Raw genomic sequence first — 12,986 nt, 5'->3', positions numbered from 1 at the left:
CTGCACTTCGCAATGAATTTTGCTAGCCTGTGGAGAGCTCCCGGAAGCTGTGAACTGCTAGGCTCTGGCCTGGGCCACTCTGTCCTCAGGTCCCCACAATCCTGAGCACAGCTGATCACGAGCTGGGTGCTAAGGGCCAAGGGGGACATCTTTGCTCCATCTAACCATCTCCTACTAATCTAGGAGCCACCCCCCATGTAGGCCATGTCCCCTTGGGGGTAGTGACCACCTCCTCTTGGCCCCCAGGGAGGATTTGACTCAGAGAATGTCAGCTCACAAGGTGCATTTGTCAACTATATTCCTCTTGAGTTACCTCTCCGGGGACCCTCAGAAGCTGAAAGTCATGATACTGATACTATGTAACTGCCATAGGATACTAAAGACGCCTGGAAGCGTAAGATAACACCCTTGGGGGAAGCGTAAGATAACACCCTTGTAGCAAGTGATCACAAAGGGATGGAGATTGCAAAGGTGCTTGAAATGACTGAGACCTGGTAACAGTTGCAGAGATTCCTAGAGCTTAAAAAGGATTCGGTTAATAGACCAGTGCGGAAAGAAATTGGGCCCAGCCACTGTGTGGGTGTGAGGAGAGGCTGGCGTGCAGAACAGTCAAGAGGTAAGGGTGGGGACATCCCCTAAGGAGGAGGAGCTGTGTGGGGACACCCACACCAGACCACCCTTCGTCTGTCCTCAAGGGTCAGTTGTACTGAGGACAGCAACTTTCCAGGGCCAAATAAAGGCTGGCGGGGACCACTTGACAATCTCCACCACTGAGGAGGACAGAGGACTCAAAGACACACCGAAGGTGCCTTTTCTGGGGTGAGCACTCCCCTGAAACTACCATCATAGGCCTCGCTGGCTTTCTTTCGCCCAGAGCTGGCTTCTCTGGTGAGCCCAGGGCACAAAGCCATGAGCGGCCATTTGAGGGAGTGTGGATAGCAGGTCAAGAGGGACTCCCGGAGCTTGAAGTGGAAGGACAAAAAGACATTCTTCTGCCACACTTCAGGCCTGAGCACTCCCTCCCAGGCCAGGAGCCTGCAAGATAACACCCTCCTTGCAAAGCTGTTGCAGAAAAGGTCACATGGTGCCTCAATCATGAGTCACGACAGAAATGTGGCCCTTTGCGCTTTGAAGTCTCGTGAGGTAGGATCAGAAGCACTGTCACTTCAAAGCCAGACGTGGCTCTGGCTCACCTTTGAGGCTTCAGGTGGCAGCTTTATTCCGGAGGCCCAGGCCTGAGCGAGTGTAACCAAGACGCTGCCTGCAAAGGAGACCTGAATCTCCACCGGGGCGGCACAGTTACGCAAAGGCTGCTTGGGGTGCAGATAGAAGCCTCTCTTCTCGGCAGGTGGTTTTGGGCTGTGCGTCGTGCAGACGGGAGTGCATACACACGTGTGTGTTTCTCATTCAAGTGGTGTCTCAGAGCAGCTTGCCAGTGCAGGTCACACGGAATTAAGGAATGTTGTGCCAGAGTTGACTAGATCTGGCTAAACCCAGATTCTCCAAATAGCTGATTCCCCAAGTCAGTGTCTAGTGCATTTCAGACGGAATGACCCTGACTTGGGGAAAACTGATGTCCGATGACCCAGTGAACGCTGTGTGAGCCCCCAGCCAAAGCACAGTTCTGAGAGTGGGTGGAGGGGTTTCCCTGAGGGCAGTGGAGAAGCCTTGAGGCCAGTGGGCCTGGAGTGGTTAAGGAGCACTCTAGAGGACCGGCTCAGGGTAGGACATGTTTGTGGGGGATCTCCAGGCAGCATTAGGTAGGTGGAGAGACGTCTCCCTCCCCAAGATGGGCCAAGTGTTGCTGAGCACTGGGCTCTGGGCGTGGCCCCCTTTGGCAGTAGATACCAGCCTCTTCGCTGTGGATTTCCTTCAGCTTCCTAAATCTTCAGTACCTACTTCAAGTTGCAGCCGGGGCACAGCTTTCACCAAGGGGAGTAAGTGTGAGCTTTACAGCAGAGCATGAGACCCAGAGATGCCTGGAGGGGGGAACCCACAGAAAACGGGACTTCCCACATTAATGGAGGGTGGGGAGCAAAGTCATTATTCTCCGAGTATTAAAGGGTATATGACTCCAAAGACAGGACTATTTCAATGACATGAATAAAGTGGGATGAAATTGATGGTTAAGAGATCTGTGAGCTATTGATATTTCTTCCCTGGGACTTTACACTGAAAAAACACACATATATGGCAAATATATTGTCAGTCTACCTGAGCTGCTATAATAAAACACTGCAGACTGCGTGCCTTAAACAACGTGAATTTATGTCTCACAGTTCTGGAGGCTGGAAGTCTCAGATCAAGGTCTGGCAGGGTCAGTGTCTGGTGAGGCCACTCTTCCTGGGCTGCTGACAACCACCTCCTCACTGTGTCCTAAGAGGCAGAGAGAGAGAGAGAGGAAACAAGCCCTCCGACGTCTCTTCTGTTAAGGACATTCATCCTATGGGATCAGGCCCCACCCTTACTTCCTTTTACCTTAGTTGCCTTCTAAAAGCCCTGTCTCCAAATACAGTTACATTGGGGGTTAGGGCTCCAGCATGTGAATTTTGGGAGGGACACTTCAGTTCACAGGAATGGCTTCTACTCTGACCTGGAATAGAAGTCACATTTCTTTAATTTATTCAAATGGAACATAACTTGCCCTAATTCACCGAGGTTTACTGGAGGATGCTCCAGCTCCATTGTCACTGGATACCTTCTGTTCCCAAGATCCTGCACGGGTCCTAGCCCGGGCATCCCTCGATGGCTGCACTATTTCCAGAGAACCCTGGGTTTCAGTCCACACTGGTCACAGCCATGGTGCCCATCGAGGACTGGGCCCTTCAATAGAGGCATCCGAATGACACTCGGGCATGCAGCTCACTCTTGCAGGCCCCGAGCTCTCCGTGTTAAATGCTCTTGCACCTTCACGTCTGAGGCTCCTTCGGCAGAGTGCTTGTCTGGGCTCTTCTTGGGAACCACAATAGCCCTGCACCTTCCCAGGCTGACCTTTGGACTCACAAACCTAGCATCCTTTTCAGGTAGGGCTTCAGGCAGCCTCCCTGAGAATGGTGAAAGCTCTGGCACTAGGTCTTTTGTTTTGTTTTTTTTGTTTTGTTTTGTTTTGTTTTGTTTTAAGACAAGGTCTCACTCCTGTTTCCCAGGCTGGAGTACAGTGGCATGATCACAGCTCACTGCAGCCTCAACCTCCTGGGCTCAAGGGATCCCCCTGCTTCAGCCCCCTGAGTAGCTGGGACTGTAGATGCACACCATCATGCCTGGCTAATTTTTGTATTTTTTGTAAAGATGGGATCTCGCCATGTTGCCTGGGCTGGTCTTGAACTCCTGGGCTCAAGCAATCTACCTGCCTTGGCCTTCCAAAGTGTTGGGATTAGAGGTGTGAGCCACCGCGCCTAGCAGGCCATGGGAGTCTTAATACATCTCGAGCCGTAGATCCTCCTGCAGTCAGGAGAAAGCCTGTGGACCTTCCCCAGAAGGATAGTTTCACATGCATCAAGTAAAATGCACCGAATTAGAGAGGAAAACAGACATATGGAAATGTAGTCACCAATGTAGCAATACATACGTTTCTTTAGGTACTGGATAACAAGATCCAGTGACAGGTTTAATGATTATCATAATTTTGAATTCATGATGAGCTGAGAAGTTATTTTGAATTATCTGCAGCAGCTGTAGTGGGATATGAGAGTATCTGTGATGTCTATTGGTGACAAGTCCCAGGAACCACACCATCTATCGTACTGTGGTGTGATGTCTACGTGCATAATGGAAGGAAATGCTACGTTCAGTTAGTGATTAGTGAAAATAGCATGTAATGTTTTCCCCCAACAAGTTCATGACACCCCTGAATTCTCCTCCCGATCCCCAGGTTGAGAACTTCTGGGTTAGGCAGAGATATAAGGAACCTGGGCACAGGTGTTCTTCCTCTGGTGAAGGATCATTTGTGTGCCCTCTTTATTATGCGAATGTGAGCCCCCAGGGTCCCATCCTCTTCCTCTTGGGTTTTGGACTGACCCAGGACCTTTGCTTGTCGGGGGATTAGAGAAGCTGGCCGGCCCTCTTTGTATGCCGCACTATAGGAAGCGGAGTCCCATGGCTCTCAGAAGGCAAAGACACCCATATCCCAGTCCCCAATCTCAGAGATGCAAAGTCAGGGATACCTGTCCAGGAGTTGTAGGGCAATCCAAGAAGCAGTGGCAGGGGCAAGCAATGGAGGCCCCCAAAATAAATCACCTTGAGTTAAGGGGGATCTCAGCTGATAACACTGTTCTGGCCAGTGTGGAATGTGGCTGATACTGGACACCCCTTCAAACCCAGCCACCCTGACCCAGGAGCCATGCTTTGGGAAAGGATGGCCGAGTGTGAAATGAGAACTAAAAAGAGCCTTAAGCCTGAACCTCAACCACCAAGGGCATCCCAGCCTCTAGGGCAGCAGCGTCCCTCCTTGAGGCACCAAGCTGCAACAGTGACACCTTGTGACTGCTTGGAGAAACAGCAGCAGAGGCTGATGGAACCCTGGCTCTCCTCCCTCAGGTGTGAGGAAGAAAAGGTGACCTCCCCTTTGGACCAAGGGGGTCCCTGGGGTCTTTGAATAATTTGGGGGCAATTCTTCTGCCTAAAAGACACATAGGGAAAAATAAATGAAGCAATGAGATAAATGGGACCATTTTTGTAATCTAAGTTGGTGAAGTAGGTCACACCAGTTTCACCATCATCATCATCTTATATGATATTTTATTACTACTACTGCCTCCTGGCATGTATCGATGTAGTAAGTTCCACTATCAGAGGATGGCCTTACCTACCTTTATGGTTTTGATTTTGTTTTCGTTTTGTTTCTGAGACAGAGTTTTGCTCTGTTGCCCAGGCTGGAGAGCAGTGGTGTGATCTCGGCTCACTGCAACCTCCGCCTCTCGGGTTCAAGTGATTCCCCTGCCTCAGCCTCCCAAGTAGCTGTGACTACAGGCATCTGCCACCACGCCCGGCTAAGTTTTTCTATTTTTAGTAGAGAAGGAGTTTCACCATGTTGGCCAGGCTGGGCTCGAACTCCTGGGCTCGAGTGATCCTCCTACCTCGGCCTCCTGAAGTGCTGGGATTACAGACGTGAACCACTGCACCCAGGCCCCTAACTTTATGTCATAAAAGTTCTTATGAAAGTACTTGGGGTCACCTAATTGTCACCCCATCAAGCATCTCCAAGGCCCAACCACTCCCAGCAGATTCTGCCTTTGACACAATTGTGAATTCCTTTTCCCAACTCCTAATCCCCTCCTGTGGCATCCTCTCTCCCCAGTACTGCAGACTACCACCTTTCCTCCAGCCCGCAGCCATCTCTCTCCTCCTGCTCTTCATCACCTGCTCTTAGGGGCCAGTTGCCTCTGGTACAACTTCTTGGCCAGAGTTATTCTTCCAAGGACTGTATACATTGAAACAGGGAGCAAAGCTGTAGTTCAAACCAAGAGAGAAATGCTTCTATAAATACGTATCTCCAGTGACTCTGAAATTGCACCAAACAGGCTGCACAGGTGGGGCCCAACACTGACTTCCCGAAGCTGCACTGCATCTGAAAGCAACCAAACCGGGTGAGGGGGCCACACAAGGGAAGGAGCACTCCTTTGGCAGGATGGGGATGGGGGGCGTTTCCAGTTGCTGTGCATTACCATCCATCTCCATTACCCTTGGCCTTCAGGGAAGCCTCCCACCAGTTCTCCCCAGAGTCAGTTGTTCTTTATTGGAGAAAGGAAGGAGGAAGGCACTCCATGTGGGCTCAGATACACATAGAGGGCAGTTGCTGTAGGACTCAGGGCTCAGAGGAGAATTTATCAGTTTCCAGGACTATGATGGGAGATGCCAGGGTTCCCACTGAATGTGGGATAAAATCACAAGCCCTTCTGCTTGGAGATTTAAAAAGGGGGTGACCCCATAAAGCTGGAGGAGTTGGGGCTAGAAACAGGTTGATAACAAGACCTTGGCTTGATGGGAACTGTTGTACAGACATGGAAGCTGAGGCCCGTGAGGGTGTGAGTAGCACCAGCTCTCTGATGCCCTTGTAAGTGATTTTTGCATGGATCCCATGCTAACCCGTATTCTGGGTCTCTGTGTCCTGGCCCACTATCCCCACTCCAAAATCCAATCAGGGCTCTTCAAAGACCCTGAGCCATCAAGGGGTGACCCATCTGCTCCCCAATAGAGGCTGGCACAAGCCCACCACTGGCTTCCACTACTCAATCGCACCTGATCGAGAACACGCTTATCCTCTCCTTGTCTGTTACACCTCATTTGATCCTCCCTTGCACTGGTGTCCTAAGTAGAAATGCTCCTTCTTATTCACCTCTCACAGCAAGGGCTCATGGCTCCCGTCCACCCTGTGTGCCTGGCATAGGCTGGGTGTAGAGCAGAGCTGATAAATACCTGGTGATTGACAGCTGTAGTCATCACCACTGCCCCAGCCCTCGCTTCAGACCAGGAAGCAACTGGAGGCTCAAAGACCCTGAGTCCTGGCTCCATAGCACCAGCTAATGATAACAGATGGCTAGGGGCTTGCTCCAAGCCCCTTATACCTGGCTGTGTGCAGGAGCCCTCTGGTAGGATTGATGATAATGCCGGGGTGCCTAGTGTGCCCCAATCACCAGTTAAGAAGATTCTCATATTTCTCTTAAGGTTCAAATAACAATTCTAAGCCCCTCAACATTATGAGAAGGAGCACTTATGGCTTAGGATAAAATTTCCAATGATGGCATCATGCGGGGATTTTAAAGGTGCTGAATCTTTGTAACAGAGGAGAGGGAGGTGATGTGCCCTGAAAGTCACTGGTGACTCAAACCGTGGCTCAGGGGTGATGAGGAGACAGACACTCAAGATGCTGGTGACAGGTTGAGATGAAAAAATGTTCCATGAAATGTGAAAGTGGAAAGGAGTTACCCTCTGTGGAATTAAAAGATGTGTTTAAAACCAAATGCATTAACTCCTACAGGAGACATTTAAACAATTACATGCACACCCGTAATAGTTTGTATATTCAAGCTGGATCTTCTCACTTGGAAAAACGATCTCTTTTGTATGCACATCTTCTTAATGGCCCAGTGGGAGATGCCCTGTACTCAGGGTTGCCCTGGGTTTGGGCATAGATGAGGTGCACCCCTAGTTCCTGGTGAAACCCAGGTCTGGGTGAATGGAGCAAATCCAGATCCTTCTAATGGGATAGGGAAGCAGATTGGCTCCTGTTCCCTGTCACTGAGTGATCCAAAGGACCAAGGCCAGGGACCCTTGCACCAAATTGTGCTGTCAGATTCTCTCTCCCAGGAGGGGAGCCCAGGGAAGCCCAGGGCCGCTGGAGTCACCTTCAGGCAGTGCACGTTGCTCAGCAACCTCTTTGCAACTGTGAGCTGCTCCACATCCCTGCGAAGAGCCTTCTATTTGCTTGAATTAGCTGGAGCTGATTTCTCTTGCAGGCAACAAAGAACCTTCCTGTTAGCAAAATGAAGTTTCCTGCTTCAGCATGAGAAAGGCTCCTTATGGAGAGAGGGGAGAGGGGAGCGGGAAGACAGAGGCCCTGGGTATGGGTGCTTGGAGATTCTCTCTTTCTTGGGGGTGGAGGGGGAAAGGGAGAGGGAGGTTGTATGGCCAGATCTCTTCCACAGCCTTAGAACAGAAGTGTAAGCCCTTTTGACAATCTCACCTGAATGCCTTGGGAAATACCAGGTTAGGGTGTTTTCTCGGATGAAAACTCAGGTGGTGCAGGCAGCAAAGCCCATCATCGACTGCCCCAGGGAGTCAGGTGCAGATTCTTCCCTTCCCTGCAGTGTGCCCTGGCCTGCAAGGCCCTGTCTACGGACACCAGGGTGGACTGAGGCTGCCACAGGAGGGCATGGAGGGGTGTGGAGGAAACAGGAAAGCTGCTCGTTTCACCGGCGCGTGACAATGTGTTCTGTCTACACCATGCCTGCCGCAGGAGGCACTTGGTCAGATGTTGGCCCTTGCTGCACCCTGAAGGTCAAAGAGGTGATGGGGATCCTCCTTCCCCACATCACCCCAGGAATTCTCACGGGTCCTTGGGTCTCTCTGGGAAGGCTTCCCTGAGTCCCCAGCCCCAGTTGGGAGTCCCTGCTCTGTGATCCCATGGCACCCTAACTTTCCACAAGGAACTGGGGTGAGTGAGGGTCTCTTGGGTGCAGGGAACTCATTCAGGTTTATTATGGAGGCTGGGTCACAATGACGGTTGCACAACTTTATAAATTTTCTAAAAATTACTAAATTGTTAAACAAGAAAGAAGGAAACAAAAGCTGTTTTGTTGAAGGATGTACATGTAAATAAAGAAGACAGGACTCTCAGCTCCATGCAAGGCTGCCCGGGTCCCCAGGACAGGCTCATAGCAAGACCTCCCTGGAGGTCCCCATGGGGCCTGGAACACGGCTCAGCTTTGGAAGGGCTGGAGGGTCCAGGGAAGTCTATTAGCTCTGCTCCATCCTTCCCACCTTTCAGTCTCTGTCTCCTACCACCATTGTCCCAGCTGGCAGCCACTATCTCTGCTGACCTGTCCACCCGTGTCCATCACTGGCAGCCTGAATCACGTGATCTGTGAATCACGTGCTCCTTCCTGGTCCAATCAACCATGGCGGAGGAGATGGGGCCATGTGAGATGCCATGTGAGATGCCTCCTGTGGGGCCGCCTGGAGCTGCTGCCTTCAGCAGGGGCTTGGCAGGTGCTCTGAGGCTTTGTGTCTTTGTCTCCACCTCTGTGCCAGGAGGCTGCTGCCCTTCAAGTCTCGTGGGGACACAGTCATGTCCACTCACACTGTCTGCGGTGGCTGCTTTGGAGCTACAGCAGAGCAGGATAGTTATGACAGAAACTGTACGGTTTGTAAAACTGAAAACACTTGTGATCTAGCCCTTTGCAAAAAATTTCCCTAATCCTTGCTCTGAATTATAAGCTCTTCAGGGAAGGGACTAGGTCTTGTTCATCTCTGGATCTTCAAAACTTAGCAGAGTGTCAGACACATAGGAGAAGCTCAGTCAATTGTAGGAGCTCAATTAAATAAATAAATAGTGGAGTCTGGGCTGAATCTGTGTAGTCTATGTCCCTTACTTTAAAAGGAGGCTTCCAGGCCGGGCGCGGTGGCTCAAGCCTGTAATCCCAGCACTTTGGGAGGCCGAGACGGGCGGATCACGAGGTCAGGAGATCGAGACCATCCTGGTTAACCTGGTGAAACCCCGTCTCTACTAAAAAAATACAAAAAACTAGCCGGGCGAGATGGCGGGCGCCTGTAGTCCCAGCTACTCGGGAGGCTGAGGCAGGAGAATGGCATAAACCCGGGAGGCGGAGCTTGCAGTGAGTTGAGATCCGGCCACTGCACTCCAGCCTGGGCCACAGAGCCAGACTCCGTCTCAAAAAAAAAAAAAAAAAAAGGAGGCTTCCCAGCCAGGTGCAGTGACTCACACCTGAAATCCCAGCACTTTCCGAAGCCAAGGTGGGTAGGATTGCATGAGCTCAGGAGTTTGAGACCAGCCTGGGCAACATAGTGACACCTTGTCTCTATTAAAAAATAGTAATCATAACCAGGTGTGAGGGCATACTTGCATCCCAGCTACTTGTGGGGCTGAGGTGGGAGGATCACTTGAGCCCAGGAGGTCGAGGCTGCAGTGGGCTGTGATTGTGCCACTGAACCCCAACCTGGGTGACAGAGTGAGACCCTGTCTCAGAAGGTAAATAAATAAAAGGAGGCTTCCCCTAGACAACACTCTCCTCCTACTCTTGCCCATTGAACAGGGTGACCAAATGTCCCAGTCTGTCCAGGATTGAGGGGGTCCAAGGCCATTAAGTGTTAAAGCTTGGAAAGTTCCAGGCAAACTGGGACCGTGTGGTTCCTTATATTGGATATCTGGCCTCTCTATATGTTGAAGCATCTGCCTGCCTCACTTGGGCCATGAGTCCACTGTAGTTAGCCAGGTAGAACCATGTGTGTCTAGTAGAAATAGGAATACACATAACCAGTTGCATAACAGATTCAAACACTGTAACAACAGTGTGAAGGAGCAAGGCAGTACCTGGTGGTAACAGTTATGCTGAGGATTCTGGGTGTTACCAGTGAAGCGGCTGAGATCCCGTGGGGCTGGGATGATGGAGAAAGTCTTTTTGGTAAGTGGAGTCCATTCAGGTCTTGATTGGATGAGACAGAATCATCTCTCGCAGAGAAGGAAGGCAGCGACCTTACTGGGGCATGAGGTCCCTGGTATCCACGTATCAGTCCCCAGGGAAAATTTGGATTGGTCACATGTCAGTTCCTGAGCCAAGTTCTGTGGCCAGAGGAATAAGGCGCTGACCGGCCAGCCGGGATCACACGCCCATCTCAGAGGCCTGTTGGGTGCTGACTGTGGTACTAAGAGGATCCCGTGGAGTGGAAATGGAACTCTAGAAGGAACTCAAGGTGGCTTGGTTTGGGTTTCTTGGAAAGCAGAGTGGGAAACAAAGGTTCCTGTGCTCCTCCTTTGGTAGGGAGGTGACCTCAGGGAGCAGTCGCGAGAGAAAGGGGAGCGTAGCTGGGAAGGAAGTGGCGCCAACTCCAGGGTGTGTTATGGAGCTGGCCACGGCTGGTAACAAATATAACTGCTTGCTCAATCCCAAGGACCACCCTCCGGGAAGCTGCACAAATGTCTCTCGGCACAATCTTTTTGGGAGAAAGGGAGAATAATTTGTGCACAGGCTCCCAGCTTGTGTTGGGTCACCTGAAGTGTGTAAATTGTCTCTATTTGCTGGTTGTGGATGGGTGGATGCAGTGTCTCCCATCCTAGTATCCAGGCAAGCCTAAGGGGTGCACAGCCAGGACCTGAGGCAGGGGCTGCTGGGTGTGCCTGGGTGAAGCCTGAGTCCATGCAGAGTTGGTGGTCTGAGCTGTGGCTGTGGGCCAAGGCCCACAGATAAGTGAGAGGGTCCAAAGTAGCACAGAAGAAGCGTCTGACAGGAAAGGAACTTGAGAGCATGGGATCAGATAACACTGAGTCACCACCGTCCTCCTCAAGAATACCTGGTGTCCATGCCTCTAACTAGGGCTTCCTGGTGTTTGCACAAAGAGATCATCAGGTGGCCAGGAACGATCAGACTGGAGCAGTCATTGGGTGGAGGGAAGGTCAGCTGTCCTAGTGAGATCCAAGGACAGTCCTTAGCCCCTGCTAAAAGGAAAAGGTGGAATTAGTTAATCACCTCTGTAGAATCTAGAAAGCTCCTCTAAAAGTTGCTCAGCAAATATTTAATGAAGCTGAACAGAAGTCATAAACCCCAGTTCCCTTGTTTTCTTGCCTGTAGTGGAGAGTTTCTGACACAGCCGAGGGTGTGGATGTGGGTGGAGCTCCAAGGTCAAACCGCTTGGTTTGAAATTTTGCCAGAGGACCTGGAGAGGGTGGCAAGCTGCTGGGTGGCAGAATATCACGGAAGAACCACGTCCACCCAGCCCCAGCGCCCAGCCAGAGAGGGATGAGGAATGTGGCCTCAAGCCTGCACCGTGCAGGAGTCTGTCCAGCTCACCATGTCCTGGTCAAGCCCCAGCCCTCCTCTCTCTGCAGGAGCCAGAAGGTCATAAATCCAAGGAGCTCAGTCCCATTTTTTGGCCTTCAGGGCTGAGGAGGGAGAGGGTGACCCTCAGTGGCTGTTTATGGGGCCGGTCATCATCTACCCAGACAGGAATAGTCAAGTCTTCTGCAGTTTGACGGGAACGTTGCCAAGGTAAAAAAAAAACTATGAAGACACTGGCCTTGGTGACACAGTAGGACATTTATTTATTTATTTATTTTGAGATGGAGGCTCATTCTGTCTCCCGGGCTGGAGTGCAGTGGCTAGATCTCGGCTCACTGCAACCTCTACCTCCCAGGTTCAAGCAATTCACTGCCTCAGCCTCCTGAGTAGCTGGGATTACAGGCGCCCAGCACCACACCCAGCTGATTTTTTGTACTTTTAGTAGAGAGGCGGTTTCACCATCTTGGCTAGGCTGGTCTTGAACTCTTGACCTCGTGATCCACCCATCTCGGACTCCCAAGGTGCTGGGATTACAGGAGTGAGCCACCGCGCCCAGCCTAGTATGACATTTAATATGATTCAAACACATACGTGCCTTGTTTGCTTTGTTGGTCTGGGCATACCTGTCCCCACAGTGCCCTGGAACTCCCCCATCCCAACACGTAGCACACTGTCCAATAACTTCCAGTTTCTTCTTCTACCCCACTAGACCGTCGGCCCTGCCAGGGTAGGGTTCGTTTCTTGTTCACCTTTCCATGCCCAGCACACAGCCCAGGGCCCACCGCCCTGCAGGCTCCACAGCGATGCTCCGAAATCCCATTTAATGTCTTGTTCTAGACGTCAGGTCTACCCAGAAAAAGAGGTAGGAGAGTCTGGCCCATCTTGGGGATACCAGGACTGTGAGCTCCTAGAGGACAGGGCCAGCATGCTGCTCCTGTCTGTCCCTGGTCCCCAGCAGGGCCCAGAACATAACAGGGCTCAAGAATATGTGTTAAATGTATGACTGACTCACTTCTTACTCACTTCTGTTTTGGTTCCATCCCAGTCTGCAGCCTGGGTGAGCTGAACAATGTCATGCACAAAAGAAATTCTCTGAACAGTTTGGAAAACGGTGACAACACCTTCTCTGTGCAGAAACGGAAGTGGAAACCTGCCGTGCACCTGGGACCCCAAGGAGGGGTGACCTTGTGCGAAACTGGTAGAATGCAGCCCTCCTGAGGCAGGGCATCTAATTTCCCAGGCTCTTGGCTGCCCAAGTGGGGCCACTAAAACCCTGGGACTTGGCACCAGTCACCGAAATGCTGTTCTTTCCACTCTGTTTGCCCCAATTCTGGTAAATGTGAGTTTTATTACCAGCAGCAACAACAAGAAGACAAAGTCAGAAGCGATCCAACTGGAAACCTTCCTGGGTTTGGAGGCACAGCCTCTGCTCAGCACAGCCTGGCCTGGGGAGGCCTGGGGATAGCAGTCTCCCTG

Source organism: Macaca fascicularis, chromosome 12 (genome assembly GCF_037993035.2).
Source record: "Macaca fascicularis isolate 582-1 chromosome 12, T2T-MFA8v1.1".
In the NCBI taxonomy this organism is placed as follows: Eukaryota; Metazoa; Chordata; class Mammalia; order Primates; family Cercopithecidae; genus Macaca; species Macaca fascicularis.
The sequence above is the reverse complement of the archived record's forward strand: the minus strand, read 5'-3'. Positions refer to the sequence as shown.